Source organism: Stegodyphus dumicola, chromosome 12 (assembly GCF_044657685.1).
Source record: "Stegodyphus dumicola isolate Sdum_Otavi_A_Nest chromosome 12, ASM4465768v1".
Taxonomy (NCBI): Eukaryota; Metazoa; Arthropoda; class Arachnida; order Araneae; family Eresidae; genus Stegodyphus; species Stegodyphus dumicola.
In genome coordinates, this window is record NC_140779.1 from 99,758,544 (window position 1) to 99,775,683 (window position 17,140).

The window sequence follows — 17,140 nt, forward strand, 5'->3', positions numbered from 1 at the left end:
CAAATCACTGCTGCAGTCAGAATTCACTTCATGTCCTCCCCTCCACACAGTGCGAGCTGGAGGGTATGCTTAAGAATTCCACCAATGGCATTATGTTACGGAAGTTACCATCCACGGAACATTAAGATGAAAATCATAAAGAAAAAAAGGAAAATATGAAAGAAAAAAGCAAGAAGAACAGTTGCTCAGAACTGCGCCAATGGTTACAACTCTTGAATATGGAAGATAACAATTGCGGTCCTCCTTAATGGTCCAGACCTTGAAAGATAACACGATACCAGTTGAAGGAATATATCTGCATTCTGGTGCAACCTTAAATGAATCAGAAATGAGACTTATTTGTTCACCGGTGGTAATTTGGGACCTGGATAGGATTATTAACTGGCACTCCCTAGAATTTTTAGATTCTAACGCCGAAGGCCTTGAATTAAATTTGCCTTTAATTGTTCATGTCGTTGGTGTTTTCGGTCGCCGACTCGGTTGAAACGCCCAATCCTCGTCTCCTATTAGCACCAAATGGGATTGACAGAGCCTTTGATTTGACGGTGTAATGTATGCGGAGAGTCTCAGGACACAGATGGGGGGGTCTGTGTTTATTTCACCCTTAAAGGTTATGAAGTCCAGGTGGGTCTGGAAATTATAATGTTCTCCAAGCCAAAAACACCATTCTAAAATTATAGGCTGCCAAATGCCAGTGATATTTAAAATCTTCCAATCACAATGCGTAGATGTAAACGTTTTCAGAGAGGCTGCAGTTTTCTTTTTCTCCATCCTCCAAGGGTGGAATTCTGGCTTTCTCATGCGACTCTTTATAAAGTATGAAATATGTTATTAATTAAGTAATTATGGAATTAAATGCCCTTTAATTATTTCATATTATTAAAGTGACGTAATACTATTTTCAGAATGTTAAATTTTTATTCTGTCTCATTTTTGAGCTTTTCATTATTTGAGAAATTCCCTCATTCGATATAAATCGGTACAAATATCATTTGTTATGTATAAATATTTTAAACTTTCATTAGGCTTTCTTCTAGCCGGTTAAAACATGTTTTGAAATACATGGAAAATAAATTCGTCCCTTTGGAATTGTCTGAAACTTTCAAAATCCTCTTCAATTTCTCCAAATTAAAAATTTTAACGTAGCAATACTTTAAATTTTGCAAGCAGTTTTATCTTTGACTTTTAAATGTGTAGGAATAAGCTCATACACGTTTTATAATATTTTTTTGGTTACCTTTAGCTTTTAATGATTTTTCTCTCTCCCTCTTCCCTGCGAAATTTAATAATTTGTTGTACAGTCTAGTTTTAGCAACTTAAATAAAACTAATAACGCAATTTTTAAAAGATTTTTGAAGCTCAAAAATGTATTGAAACCCTGATTATTTTGCTTTTGATGTGAAATTTATTGTTGGTTTTGAAAGGCACTTCGAAATAAATCTGAATTGTTTCTCACTTCAGAATACGCTTGAATAAAGATAGCACTACTATCAGAGTAAGTGCTAACGGTCCTATAAAATGGTTATTTAATGTTGCATTCAGTCATTTTAATTTTATCTCGTTTTTCTAAAAGCCGTAAAACAGGAAAAATTCTTGCAGAGTATTTATAAACTTTATACATGCTTCAAAATCGAATTAAAAGAAAAGCTTTTGGTCATATAAAGATAGAACCGTAATTGTTAGATTTTTTATTTAACAAAAATGAAGAAAACAGATTACTTGTCTAAATGAAATGATGATCAGACTACAAGAAATGATATATTTTACAAAAATTTCGAAAATAAAGAACTTCTGAATAAAATGCTCACGATGAGTAACTACAATGGTTACCTATTACATATTATCAAATTCTCAGAAGTGCATAAGTTAATTTTTTTTCAAAAATTATTTCTGTTTCTCACTTAAATTCTTATCTATCTCTCGCTACCAGCTGATTATATTGTATTAAAATTTTATGAAAATAATTAAGATGAAAATAAAACTGACTACCGTTTTACTATAGCAAATGCAGCACGAGCCCAAACAAACATGAATAATCAGGATGCAATACAGAACTTAACAAAGAGAGTTGAGGATATGCTTTGTATTTTTCATTTACTTTTTTTTCCTCGCACACATTCCCTCCACTGTGTGGAGGGAATCTGTGCTACTAAAATTCATATCTCTACGATTCTGCAAATTTTGTTCTACTGTATCATTTCCCTGTGCTACGTTTTGCTACCGTAAAAACTTTTAATACATCATTAAATGTATTCATGCTAATACAACGCGTCTATTGAAATTAATTTATAATAAAAAGTAATAATTTATTTAAGCTAAATAAAAGTTGGCAGCTGGCAGTCTGAAATCGTAAGCCATAACAGCATGGGCATTCAGTTTTCAACACTAGTCACTGATGTTTTCACATGTTTGATTGATTGTTTTGTTTGATATTTTAGTAACTGAGTAGGATGTCAAAGTTATATAACTGCTACGTCAATTAATATATGAATTATGAGTAACGCGAATATTTTAGTACCACCTTTCAAAATGCTCAGCTTAAAATACCTCTTCTTGAGAAGTGGGAGAAAGAAACAAAACCTTATTACATTCTATGTAAATCTGAACTGAGGGCACTTAAAAAATGTAAACTACCAACTTTAAAGAATTAGTACAACAGTATTAATAATCCAGACTCAAGGAAGCATTTAGCAACGGTTTATGAACAAATTAATTCACAAATAACAACCTAAATTAACCGAGAATTAACTGAAAGTATAAATGGAGATTTAAACATCGGAAAACTAGTAACGTGGATTTAAAATTTCTATCGAAACTAATATACACAAGTAAACACATTACTGTCTTTAACTTAGGTAACACAGTGACTCAATATGTGATGACGTCAGAAATTAGGTGAGCTTACGAATAAATGACGTCACAAACCCACGTCACACGTGATCTCTGACGTTACATGCTAGCTATTGTGTCTATCTACTATGCTACTGTTATGCTATCAGCTATATCTAAAGACGTGAAAATTATTCACGTCTTTTATCAAATTATTAGATGTATGCGACTTTTCGATTCTTCTCTTGCTACTTTAGCTCAAAAATTTCAAGCAACACTGGTCGAAAGTCCTCTCGAGTCGTCTGGTTGTAGGGAAGAGGGATCAGAGACCCTCAGATCTTGATCAGATTCTTGAGTTCATGTTTGATTTGATAAATAATCGTATGATAAAGAAACTTATTTTCAATCCAATCTATGTAAACGAGTATAGTTTCAAACAGATAGTTTAGATATACTATCATCACCATGCTTAATCAGTCACGATCTATTTCTTAATGATTATAGTATATTTATTAACTAGTAAAAGTATCATTAAAGGCAGGGATTTAAGAACCCAGTTTTATGAGAAGGCTTACCAGAAGATGCTAGAAAATGAGATGAATCGCAGAACAGAAATAACAAGAATTTTGTCTGTGGTAAGAAAAATAATGGAAAACATTGTAGGGTTATTGCCCTTTTAATTAACCAGTTATTACATTGTAGGCCTTTAGTATAATTTCTCCTTTCCATTTTCTTACCCGAATGCAAATTAATTAGAGAATATTTAATCTGAAATTTTGGATTGTAAGACAGCGTGTTTCTGCTTCTCGAGGCCATGTAACTAGGTGTCGCCAGCTCTGATAACACTGTAATTCTTCGACTTTGCATTATCGCTGTGGATATTTAATTGTTATGCCGGTGAGAAGTTCTGAGCCAACTTCGAATTTAAAATCAAATTTGTAGTCTTTGAGGCTCAGTTTGAATTTGGCTCTGCTACTTTAAATTACATCCCAACAAGTGGTGGCTGTTCTGTGAGCACAAGAAGTGCATTTTATATTCAAATTCTGATTTAATTAAAAGGTTGCTTTAAACATTTTTCAAGACTCTTTCGTTACTTTAAACCAAGCGATAATTCGCCTCAAGTCTGTCAGGAGTTTGATGTTGGTTTATGCTACCACAAAAAGTGACATTCCAAAACATATTAACATAAAAAAAAACTTAAACTGATTATAAGCATATTAGAAAGGAATAGAAGAGAACTGAAAAGAAAATATGAAATCGACTGAAACAATGAAGTTGTATAGCTCAAAATTTAATCAATATTCTGCAATCAAATCAATATTCAGTTTATTGTGCAATACAACTTTTTCTCTATAAAAATCTTAAACTTATTTTGAAACAATAATTATTCTCTTTCTCAGCATTGGGGCAATAGATATTCTATCTCAAACAACATAACAAAGATATCACAATTTATTCCAAAATTAATAAACTAAGTGAATGTAAATAATTTAATTTAGCTATACAACTTGTTTAAGCAAGTATAATACTGAGCAAAATCTATTTAAAATGAATTAAAACAGCGAGAAGAAACTATAAGCAGAGAGAGAGAGAATGCCAAATTATGAAACGTAGTTTATGCATATTATTAAAATCAGTATAGTTAAATAATATCGAAAGTAATATTACAAGTTTGCCAAGCTAACATGATATTCAAGTGTTTGTCAAAAAAAAAAAAAAAAAAAAAAAAAAAAAAAAAAGGCTGTGTGAAAACCGTATTAATCTACCTAATCTTTGCAATGACGATTTAACATTCAGCTCTCTCAGAAAAATCTTAGAAAACAAAAAATTATGTTGAGAAATGCGAAAAATTAGCTAATGACTGCTAAAGAATTTTTGAAAATGCTCCACTAACTTCAGAGAGTCAGCGAAAGGTAAATATTTATTGCTTATAACGCAAATCCTAGTTTTACTGATGTTTTAGTATTTTCACTTAGCATACAATAATGTTTTGCATTAAATATAAGCAAAAAGGATGAAATGCGTTGAGCAAACAGAACAAATGAGATGGTATTGAAAATCAACATAATTTCCTAGTATAAATTTTTTCTCATACACACTGTTCAAAGTATTACAGAATTAATTAGTGTTTTTTTTAAGTTCCATCTTCAGCTTGAGCACACTTCGTCATCTTAATCACTTTCGATTTCCTGGTTTTTATTTGCGTCTAAATTGGGAACGAGTGTTTGATCCTGAAGAGCACTAAAGCCTTTTCTCTAAAAAAGGGGTAAAATAATCTATAACTTTTAACGATTGTGATTTTCTAAAGAATTTAAGTTGGAACTTAAAGCTCAAATAATAATGGAAACATTGTTTTCTTAATTACGCTTGTGTGCAAAAAGTGAATCATAATCTTACAAGCACCAATTAATTCAAGTGATACAATGTCATTTCTTTATCGTTTAATGCAAATATAAAATGTAGTGAATCTTACTTTATGCCCTATTAAGTACACGATTCCAATTCAGAAGTAAATCTAACGAGCAAATGGGAACCATTTGAAGTCTTGAAACGATGTTTCTTTTCTGTTTCTTTATTTTTTATATTTTCTTCTTCTTTCAGTTCTCGAGGACATCACGGCTAAGGAACAATGGTCCCTCACTGTTGAAAGGAATACTACCTGCAGGCGTTTTCTATAAAAAAAAAAAAAAAAAAATAGTAGGTGAGATTTTTCCCTTTATGACATAAACTCTAAGTTATGATTCACGAAATATGCATAGTCACAAGAGCACGCATAGCTGTGGGTCAACCAAAATGAAATATACTGCAGCCCAGCACGATTCTAAAACCTTGTTCCTCCTGCAGGTTTGGTACTTTCATATTGTAGTCTACAGGGCGTCCCGAGACGCAAGTTTTTTGGTGATAGATTACCTTTCGGAAGATGAGCCTGTTGTACGACTGCAGTTGTATCTCTGGTAGTTTATAATTCAAATTTTTGACCTGCTTTTTACTGGACTGGAAATATATCTACACATTTTAAACGGTCCTGATAGCCGGGTTCGAGAGTTTTTCTTTTTTTTTTTTTTTTTTTTTTTTTTTCTTTTTCTTTTTGGTTAGTGCTCCTGCCGCTGAGAGTGACGTCATGTTACGGACGTGGAACATACAAGGTAAATAAATTACTGCCTGAAATTTTTGGATTTCTTTTTTTGTTGTTGTTATGTTTATGAAATAATTTTTATTAACGTGTTCTTTTCTGATGTCATCATCTCGTCTGCTTTTAAACTTATGCAAATAGAATAAAGTTATAAACGCTATTTTGATATTACGATAATTTCCCATCTCAGATTCTGAAGTGAACTTCGTTTTTGATGTTTTGAATTAAATTACTTTATTCACATTTGCTAAGATATTTTGGAAATGTTATTGAGCAATAGGTCTGGGGAAAAAAAGGATAGTAAGGAAAATAAATTAGTTATTTTTAGAAAACGGGATATTATAAAACTGATTAGATAAACCTATACAGGTACAGTTTTAAAAAAAATGCCTTTTCGCAATGGAGGTTCTTAGCTTTCGGTTAAGTTTAATAAGGCATCAATATCATTGTTAAAAGTTTGTAATCTTACATTTAATACTCGAATTGTAGCTATAATTATTTGATACTTTTTACTTAATTTACAACCAATACACATTACTCGTTCTTTAAAACATAATGTAACTTTAGTGGCCATTTTATAGATTTAAACACTGATGCGCTAGTTCCATATATGAAGCTAGAAGCTCTTTTTATTTTGAAATAACTATTGGCTTCCTCAAAATTATAAACTTTCTGAATGTCAAATAGATTACTCTTTATATATTTATAAGGTGGAAAACTAGATTTATTTAAGTAAATTTTTCTACTTGTACAAAAATCCCTTAAAGGAGTTTACCTTAAGCATTTTAACAACTAATTTTTTTAGCTCTTTATTTATATTATTAGAGACTACGTAGAACTGATATCTATAATCCAAAGGAAACGTATCAGTTGTAATTTTCTAACTCAGATTTTTTTTTCATCTTGATATATAAAAACCAAGCTTAAGCTAGATTTAAAAAAAAAAAAAAAAAAAAAAAAAAAAAAAAAAAAAAAAAAAAAAAAGAGTCGCTGAAAATAAGGAAAATATATATAAGCAAGTAAATGAATAAAAAAATAAAATATATGTAAGGGTTCAGATTTTAAGGGATCGGTTAAAAAGATTTGTTAAGGTTTTTTACGCTATCGCTGAATTCGCAATCTACCAGTCTGCTGATATGCTCACTCCTGCTAACCCATTTCTTTTTATCTTTGTTATCAAGCATGATTTTCTTCGTACTTACGACATATACTATTAAACAGCAAAATTATAAAAATTTTAAAAGCAACATATGTTTAAGATTTCCGATGCAGCATTAATCGTTGGCATATATATATCTATTTTTTTTTTCCAGTCTTTTCTTACTTTATCTTATCAATGTTCAATTTTCTTGGTAAGATGACTTGAAAAATGCCTTTTGTCTTTTTATTATTAACGTTTTATATGTTAAATTTACTAATTAAATATCACGTTTTTTGCACTTACGCCACATGAACTTCGATTCAACAGCAAAATCACAAAATATTAAAAAATAAATTTAAAAATAACATGTCCACAGAATTTCCGATAGACAGTCTCGCACGCTGGAGATAAAAATGTTTTATTCCTTACGTTGTTGCCACTGATCGCTTTCAAATAGTTGACTTTGTAATAAAAAATTCGTTAAAGTTTTCTAAAATAGGAAATAGATAATAAAACAAATTTGAAACTCAAAATTCGGGCTATGTGTATTAAAAATTTGGTAGCTGTAGGTGTCGTCCTTTTTCCACAGGGAGAAAAGCATACATACATATACAGATTATTTATTATTTAATTTCTTTAAAAATAATACAGGACGATAATATTTGGTGGAAATAATTTGAAGAGTGATGCAGCCGTTTATAGTAGACGACGCAAAGTCCCGTTTCGAGACTAATAGCCATTCTGGACTAACGTACTTTTGGGCTTATGAAATAAAATTTGAATTTTCAAGGGACAATTTTAAGAACTTGCATCTCAAATTCAATGTGAATAAAAATACATAATAATATGCAAAATATAAATATTGTAAAACTGAAAAGTCATATTAAAGTATTTCCAAATTTTAGATTTGTCTCAAATAAGTATAAAAAAAAAAAAGCTGCTAGCATTCAGAAATTCTGATAAATTGTAATTTTTTATCTTAAAATACTGTAAAATATAATTTGTTATTCAGCAGAAAACCAGGGGCATTGAATGACACCATTTATTCTCTGTTATGCGATATATAAAGTGGACAAAAATTCTCGACATATTATAGTTATTACCAATAAATTAATTGATCATATGCAAACTTTATTCACTCTTTCACTCTTGTAAGAGAAAGAAAAATTAATTTGTAAACGTTCTTATTTCTACTCTTTAAAATGTTGGATATGATGAAGAATATTCTTAATATTTAAATTCTTCTTCGTGGAAATTTATCTTATAACTTTAATAAATCTTATACTTTTTAACTTGTGAGTAACTAAGTTTTCACACGATTATTAATTCAGAAATATCGATTATGAGAACCATTTTTACATTCTAATAATCATAATATTTGAAGCAATAAGTTTAAACGAAAAGAAAAATCTTCATTAAAATTTCCAAGCACAATTCATATATATTTTTGATTATCTCTTATCAAAAAGTCTGAGCTTTCGAAGATCATAAAACTTCCCATTTGGACAGCTAAAGAAAATAAATAAATGAAGAAAAGCGGGCGACTTCTAGCAGACACCATGGCATAATCTGTTTCTATTAATCATCTGCTTTCTTGTCTAGACCCCCGCCACCCCGTTTTCGTTTCTGCGGTTGTAAATGTCCAGGGAAAGAAGTGCATTTTGAGGGAACCTAACTCCATTTGTAAACGTCAAAACCTTGGTAGTTTGAATATCAATTAGTTTGGCTTTTGAGGACAAGATGAGAGAGCGCGTGATGGCTAGGAGAAGATCTTCAGAAGACGGAGGAAAAGTGCAGCATTTACAGCCATCTCACACCAGGAGGTGAACCACGCGGGTGTTCCTTGTGAATAAAATGCCAGAAAAGGTTTTAAAAAAAAGAGAAGAAAAAAAGCTACGATAGTAAATGAGAGGTGGAGGTTAAAATGGTTTTTAAATCGTTTACGCAATGAATTTGTTTTTTGAAGAAATGAATTCATTCTGTTGCAATTCAGGTTTCTTTTGTTTGCGTAACGCAACAGTGAATTGAAAGTAAACATCGTAACACTGTTTTCCTTTTTCTTCAACTACATAAAAATATTGATACATCTTAGCATTGAAAATTTGCACTTTTCTGCATTCGTGTTAATCATATTCATAAAACACGTCAGCACATTACTTCCTAATTTACTGCCAGATCTATTTTGTTCAAGAATAAAAATAAAAATTGCGCTTTGCTCCAAGAGGTCAGAGGCTTCAAGCAGGGTCTGCATTAATTAAGGAAATAACATGCTACTGAAGGCATCTTCTTGTCCTAAGCTTTGCACTTGTATAACCGATATGGTGTCCGCCGATAACATCGCGGCAAAAACATCGCGGACGAAAACGTCGCGGAGGAAACAACGCAAGGTGAAAACGTCGTGCTACAAAACATCGTGGGAGAAAACATCGCAAAGAGAAAACATCGCAGTTCTAAAACATCGTGGTACAAAACATCGTCGTCGAAAATAAAGCGGTCCAAAAACTTCGCAGTTTAAAAACATCGCCGTCGAAAATATCGTGGTAAAAAATAAAGTATCTACAAATCATCGGATGACGATAACATCGCAAACATGCTTTTTTCAGGCTTTAATAACTTTAAATGGATATTCCCATAATGATTTGTGAGCGCAAGATGTAAAGAAGGATAATTTTTACTTTCATATTTTTTATTAAATATTAAATTTTTGCTGAGAAAATAAGAAGAAAACTTAAGCATAGAAAATTAATGCAACTTATAGCACTTAATAGAATTTTAAATCGACAGTTAACTAACAAAGACCATTAATAAATCATTTTTTATAAAAATTTTACAGATAATTTTTCATAAAAAGTATAATCTATTAAGTTGCATTTAATTTTATATGCTTAAGTTTCATTCTTATTTTTTCAGCAAAAATTTATTAGTTAATAAAAAAATGTGAAAGTAAAAATTATCCTTCCTTACATCACTTGAGCTCACAAATCATTATGGGAATATACATTTACAGTTATTAAAGCCTGAAAAAAGCATGTCTGCGATGTTATCGTCATGCGATGATTTGTAGATACTTTATTTTTTACCACGATATTTTCGACGGCGATGTTTTTAAACTGCGAAGTTTTTGAACCGCTTTATTTTCGACGACGATGTTTTGTACCACGATGTTTTAGAACTGCGATGTTTTCTCTTTGCGATGTTTTCTCCCACGATGTTTTGTCGCACGACGTTTTCGCCTTGCTTTGTTTTCTCCGCGACGATTTCGTCCGCGATGTTTTCGGCTGTAACCACAGATATATACAAGCTTCTATTTTCTTCTCTGGCACCACTCTTCGGATTTAATCCCATGTGACTTTTTGTTATATTAGTCTGTGTTTGCGCATCTATTCCTTGTTGATTCTCAGGACCAACAGACCCCATCTAAGACTCTATGGTTCTTGTCAATCATGACGCACTAGCATATGGAGGGTCCACCGCGGCCGGAGGGTATAATCGCTGAAATATGGTTCCTGGAATCGACCTGCGTTCGATTCCAGGCAAACGGGCTGGCTGCAAGGGCGTTTTCGTGGTTTTCCCCCATGTGTAATGTGTACACAATGTTAGTTTCCCTTAGAAAGTCCTTCACAAAGGCATCCCTCTCTTTAGACAAATAACCCTAGTGTGCTTTGCCGTAATCTTAGTAAACTACTAAGCATATGGGGAAAACGAATTATCGTATCGACAGAAAAGGAACACTAAGCATTTGTGAAATATGTTGTTAAAGTCTGTAATAAAATTTAGTTACTGGCGTCACGTTTATTTATAAAGCATTTTTTAAAAAATCGCGGTAAAGAGTGCAAGATCAGGCCTGTCGGTGGCAATAACTTTGAGCGCCACGCAGATGACAGTACGACTTTGCTCAGTTTCGTCCCCAATTTTGAAGGAAAGCACGCGGGGGGGGGGTTCGAGGGTCTTCCACCCTTCTCTGCTACCACCACACCCCACGACAGAACTTTTTACTCCCATATATTTAGAGTGGCCCCATGCCGCACAGACATAATACATTTACAAACGTCAATGACTTCTTATTATTATATGTAATAATATGGTTATTCTTATTGGAACGTAAATTCCTCTTTAAGAAAAAATATTGCAATAGTTACCATGGCTTTAATTTAACCATGGCTATATTTCATTTGTTATGCTCTCGCTGTAATCGCGTTCTTGGCAGAATTAAATTACTCTCACAATTTTTTCCCCTCGATTCAGACGATAAAAGTAATTAAGAAAAAAATCTGATATGGACACCACAGGACTTCCTTGTACGGCATATTTCATGCTGCCCTTCATTTAAACTTATAACCTCCAATTATTCTATGATTAACCAGTCCTTCAAGTACAGTTGAAAAAGGTATAAAAATTTGAAAATTTTGAAATTAAGTCTCCTGGTCAATTTTTGTCGTATGATATTCAAACTTCCTGTAATTTTATTTCTTCATAACAAATATAAAACGTTCCCAAATATAAGTACAGGTGTCGGGAGACCACCATTAAAAGTTAGATTTCGTTATTTATCCAAAGTTAGTTTATTTTTAAATTTGGCATTACCAAAACATGGATTTTTTCATTATTTAAAGCACTTCTGCAATTGGAATGTGTCATATTACACTTCTGTAATATCGTATAGCAACAATTGCAAAAATAAACGGCAGGTAAGGACTTTCAAGCCGGGTAAAGAGGAGGAATAGGTATATGTATATATACTTTTGATATTGCCGATTGCAATAAAAAAGGGAGATGCAGAACTTGTTATTATAGCAGTTCCACATACAAAGATTTCAATTCTATGGCTAATCCTTTTCTGAGTTATGCGAGATACATACGTACTTACGTACTCATAGACGTCACCAAAAATCCATATTAAATCCGTTTTACAATCTATTTGGGAACAGATAGTCCTTTATTCTCTCCGTAAGTACAGACGTCGGAGAAAATATATTCAAAATATATTAGGAAATGGTTCAAAATGAATATTTCCGTTGTGAATATGATAATCTGTATTTTTCGCAATTACAATAAATCATTTGCATCGTACAAGGTAATAAAAAAGGGGAAATACGCAAGTAAAATAGGCTTTAAATTAATGATTATCATTTTTGAATGCAATATATGCAACTTTTCTATTAACTAAAGATTGCAGAAGAGATTGAGTAAAGCCAGCTCTACCGAATTAGGTACAATGGTTTGAAACACGTTAAATTTTTAGTTAGTTTTAAATATTAACTTAATTTAAATTTTGTTTCATGTTTAGAAACTGTCTTTTCTTTCTTCTAACAGAAGTAGTTATATTTTATGTGTAAAGTATGAAATCTTTTCTAAAATGCCCTCTAATAATCTCAGCTATAAATCTTGTTCCAATAATTTCTTCAGCTATTTGTTCAGACAGCAAGAATATTAAGCATTGGCAGTTTCTTATGCTGAAGTTACATCTGTTAACAATTTACTTCCAGATTATGGAATGTTCTTGATTTTTTTTAATCTTCCATAAACAACGATTTCGTTTTTTTTTTAATCTTCCATAAACAACGATTTCGTTTTTTTTTTAATCTTCCATAAACAACGATTTGCACTGTTGTTAAAATTTAAAATCATAAGAAAATTTCAAACTCATGTGAAGAAAGGAAATAAGAAGAAGAAATCATTGTAACCAAATCGGATCTTTACTCAGAACCTTAAATTCTAGCTTCATAAGCTAAATGTTTATACCATAGTAGCACAAGACATGCTTCCTTCACTTCAGTATACTCCATCATCTACCACCAAGTGAAGATTGTGAGCAGGCCATTCCGAGTTCGATGATTATCTTTTCTTATATTACACCAGTTTCTTCTCAGCGGAGAGGAATATAAGAGCGAAGAATCGTTGAAAACAAATCGTGATCTCGTATGAAGGCTTCGACATACTGTACACCTGTTGTGGGTGTTCCAAATAACTTAGGTATATCAATACAGCACCAGTAAGATGTTACATCTGTTCTGTGAGATGGATTATCATCAGCAGAGTATGTAACCGTTAAACAGATAGACACAGAATTAAAGCACTTTAAGTTTATTCTACATTCCCGCTTGTGAGCGCTTAAATTAATATATATATATACACAAGTTTACCTGTCGACTTGGACCTGGATTAAAACTCAAAGCTTTCTTTCACAAAGAATATAAATGCTACAATTTAAATCTAATTTGATTAGAAACTACAAGATTAGCTGGACCTCGAAAGAAGATCTACCACACACTCACCAAAACGGGATTTCAACTACAGCCTAAAGTATTCACAGCCAAAACAGAATTAGCGTCGCTAACGATCTGTTTCTTCAATAGGCAGGGCAGCAGAAAGTAGACCAGACTCTCATATTCTTATTCAAAAATCTAATTCTTATTCTTCGTAAATCTTTATAGCAAAACTACTTGACATCTGTACTTGTAGCTGCACTCTGGCCTAATATATCTATGTTCATTTATACTACAATACTGCAATAGCAGTACCCCGAACTTGTACTTTCCCTCCTTGTTCCTGTCCATCTTTCAATATTCCCCAGTCCAATCCCGGAGAACACTAATTTCTTTATTTTATCGACGGGATCCACAAAGCTGATTTATGAAAAACCTAATCCAATGGACTAGCTATTGGGGGGGCGACGGGGAAAAGAAAGAAAAAAAGTAAAACTGCTTGCCACTCAAATCTACATGAGAGAATCTCGTGGCAAATAGAGGCAGAAAGGGAAGATGTACGTTAAAATAACGTTTCTTTTGTAAATCTTAAGCGTATGCCACAATCTAACCACACGCAAATGCCACAACACCACCTCGATATGCTAACTGTTACTTTATAATGCGCCTGGAAGGGAACGCTTTTAATTCCTTGCAAATACAATTTACAAAGCTTCATCTTTTGCGTGTAGGACTTTGAACTAAAAGAATAGGGATTTTTATCAATTCTGAAAAACAGCACAGGTAAAGATTATCAAAATTATTATGCTCATTCACATTCACTTCACACTGAATTCTAAAATGAACGCATGGCTGCATATTTTTTATTTTTAATCAGCAATGAAAAACGTATTCTTCATCCGCATTCCACTCTACCGAAATCCCTACCCCCATCCACAAAATTTTAAATCTCATACATTGAAGATGAATGGAATAACAGAGGATATAAAAATAACATAATCTTAATAGACTGAAAGAAACTTCAAAAGCATGACTGTAATCGGCTGGATTAGTCTTCCGTTAAAAAAGAAATCAAGCTCCCCAGGGGTTCCGTGGAGCACTCGGGGGTGGCACATGAAACGGCTAATGTGCTACACACTGCTAAGAAGCGCGTGGTCCTCGCTACCAGCGGGTGGCCATAATCTTGGCCTTCTGGGATCAGAAGACCGAGAACAAAAAAGAGGAAAAAAAAAGAAAAATGTTGGACCTGCCGCCTCTCGAACGACGGGAGTCCCACAACAATTTCTTTGGCGGTTCCTTGCAAGAGATATTTTTTCCCTCCTTTCTTATGTTTGTTATTACTTTCTTATTCAGCTTTTCTTTTCTGGGTAGAAAGGGTCGTAGGTTCAGGTAGATGTACTGGTGCATGTGGTTAGATCAGGCCCCACACAACTAAGAAAAAAAAAACTTTTGTATTGATTTTTTTTTTAAAGGGAAGCAACAGAAATGAGTAATATAAGAAAATTGTTGTCTCATATAAATTTCAACAAGCTAATTTTGAATTGCTTACAAGCAAGCAGGGTGTCCAAGGGTTATAGTCCTCCAAGGGTTATAGACATACAATTCTGCAGAGAAAGATGGCTTTCTAATTCATTACACATGCAAATTTCTGCCATATCTGAATATATCCGATTTCGGGTTGAATATATATTGAAAGAACGTCAGTTACAAAGTGCTACAAAGTGAGAGAGCTATTTTGGATTTACAATCAAGAAAATACTACTTATTCCCGATACCTTGAAGAACTTTGAAATTTCATAATCAAAGTAATAATCCTTGGCAGGATAGAGGTGCCAGCATCTTTACGCAAGTTGGGCATTTTTTGCCAAGACACAAGAAGGCCCTGACACAAAGGCATAAATGTGCCACGCATGCTTATAAGTTCAGTTTTCATCATGAAGAAAGCAGTCCTCATCATAATGCTACGAGGCCTTTCCATATGGACGTTTTTATCTTGACGAACTGTCCCCGACTTGCATAAAGGTGCCGGTATCTTGATAATATTTTATGAAACCGTCCGTGTGACGGGATATGAAAATTCCTCGCAATGGAGTAACGAGTTAGTTCCAGTTATCAACAGCTTGCGACGAGCTAACGACGACGGATTTTATAAAGTTGATTTGTTTGATTACAGCAAAGCACTCGAGTGCTATCTGCTTAAGGAGGGATACCTACGTGGAGGATTTTCTAAGCGAAACTGACTCGTATATCCGTTACACTTAGGGTTAAACAAGAAAACCCCCATGTGGTCGCGGGATTCGAACATCGGATCGAACTGGAAACGATAATTTTCGCCCTAATTTTTCCGAGTGGCAACAGTCTCGCAAGCTGAAGATGAAAATCTGCTTTATTTTGAGAGTTGTTGCCACTGCTCGCTTTCAGATCCTAGAGTTTTTTAATAAAACATTTTAAGTTTTACGATCAAACAAAAATAGCATTGCCAAACATTAAATACACTATTCCCGATTTCAAAAATTCGTGGGAAGCCATTTCGACTATTCTCATCTTGGTACGACTTTAATCAGTCGATATATTAATTAAAATCTCTGAAAGCGCTAATTTTAACACCTACTGCTCCGAGTGGCAACAGTTTCGCGCGTTGGAGATAAAAATGCTGTATTTCGAATAGTGTTGCTACTGCTCGCTTTCAAATCATTAAGCACAAATTTATCTGCGTCTGTTAATCAAAAATTTGTAAGTTTTAAAAAATCTATACATACAAAGAAGAATGTCTGTTTGTGTGTGTTCGTATTATTGATCTCTGATCAATTATGGTAAATTTTTTTGCCACATTTAATCGACTGAAACTGAATATAGATATTGGATGATTTTAATATTGGATGAAACTTAGCTCTTACGACCATTTGATTACAAAGACAAAAATAACTCAAAACTGCGTGTGATTGTTTCTGATGTAATGAGAGAAGAATTAGCTTATTTTTCTACCGAAATTTTTTATGCGGGTTCCATATCGCAGCAGACTGAAAAATGTATGACTATGAAATCGGACTTTTTGCATCGTTATTAGAGAAGGATTACAGCGGTATCTTTCTCTCTCTGTTGTTAAATGCATTATTCTGAATCTAACTTAACTGGCATCGGGTACTTCCGCTAATAATTAATAAATATAAAACTAAATAAAATGCGTCTGAGAAATAATTTTACAAATAATCAGCTTAATCAGTGCTGTGTCTCGTGAAATCTGTGGCAACTTTTCAGAGAATACCTACTTGATTTTGTACTACTACTTGATTACGGGAAGCTCTAATTGAGAAAAATTAACAACACTTTCTAGATCTAATTAATGCTTTCCTGCAATGATAAGTACCTGCCCAGTGATCTCATACTCAAACTGCAATAAACAATGTTAAAGGGAAAAGAGATTTCAAATTTGTATTTTTTATCCGAAATCTGAAGGTTGGTATTTGCAATAAATTTCTGTTGGTTACACTTTGTAACTCAAACATATTGTCAGCTAAATATTCACTTTTTCACTAACATTTATTTCAAATCATTTTGATACGTTAATTAATCATTAAATAACTTATTTTAAATTAAACTAAAAATAAATAAATTATAAAAACATTTCAAGCTTTCAAATACAACTTTTTAAGTGGGGACAGAACTCGGGAATAAATGAGAATAATTTTGTTTCTTTCTCATATTCATCAGTTGTTTCTTTGGCACGTAACAAATATACATCTGTATACGCAAATAATTGCAATTCTTGCTTCAGCTTAATAATTGATGTCGTTTCGATTCTGAGAAAGTTTACAGCCTTAGAAAATGATT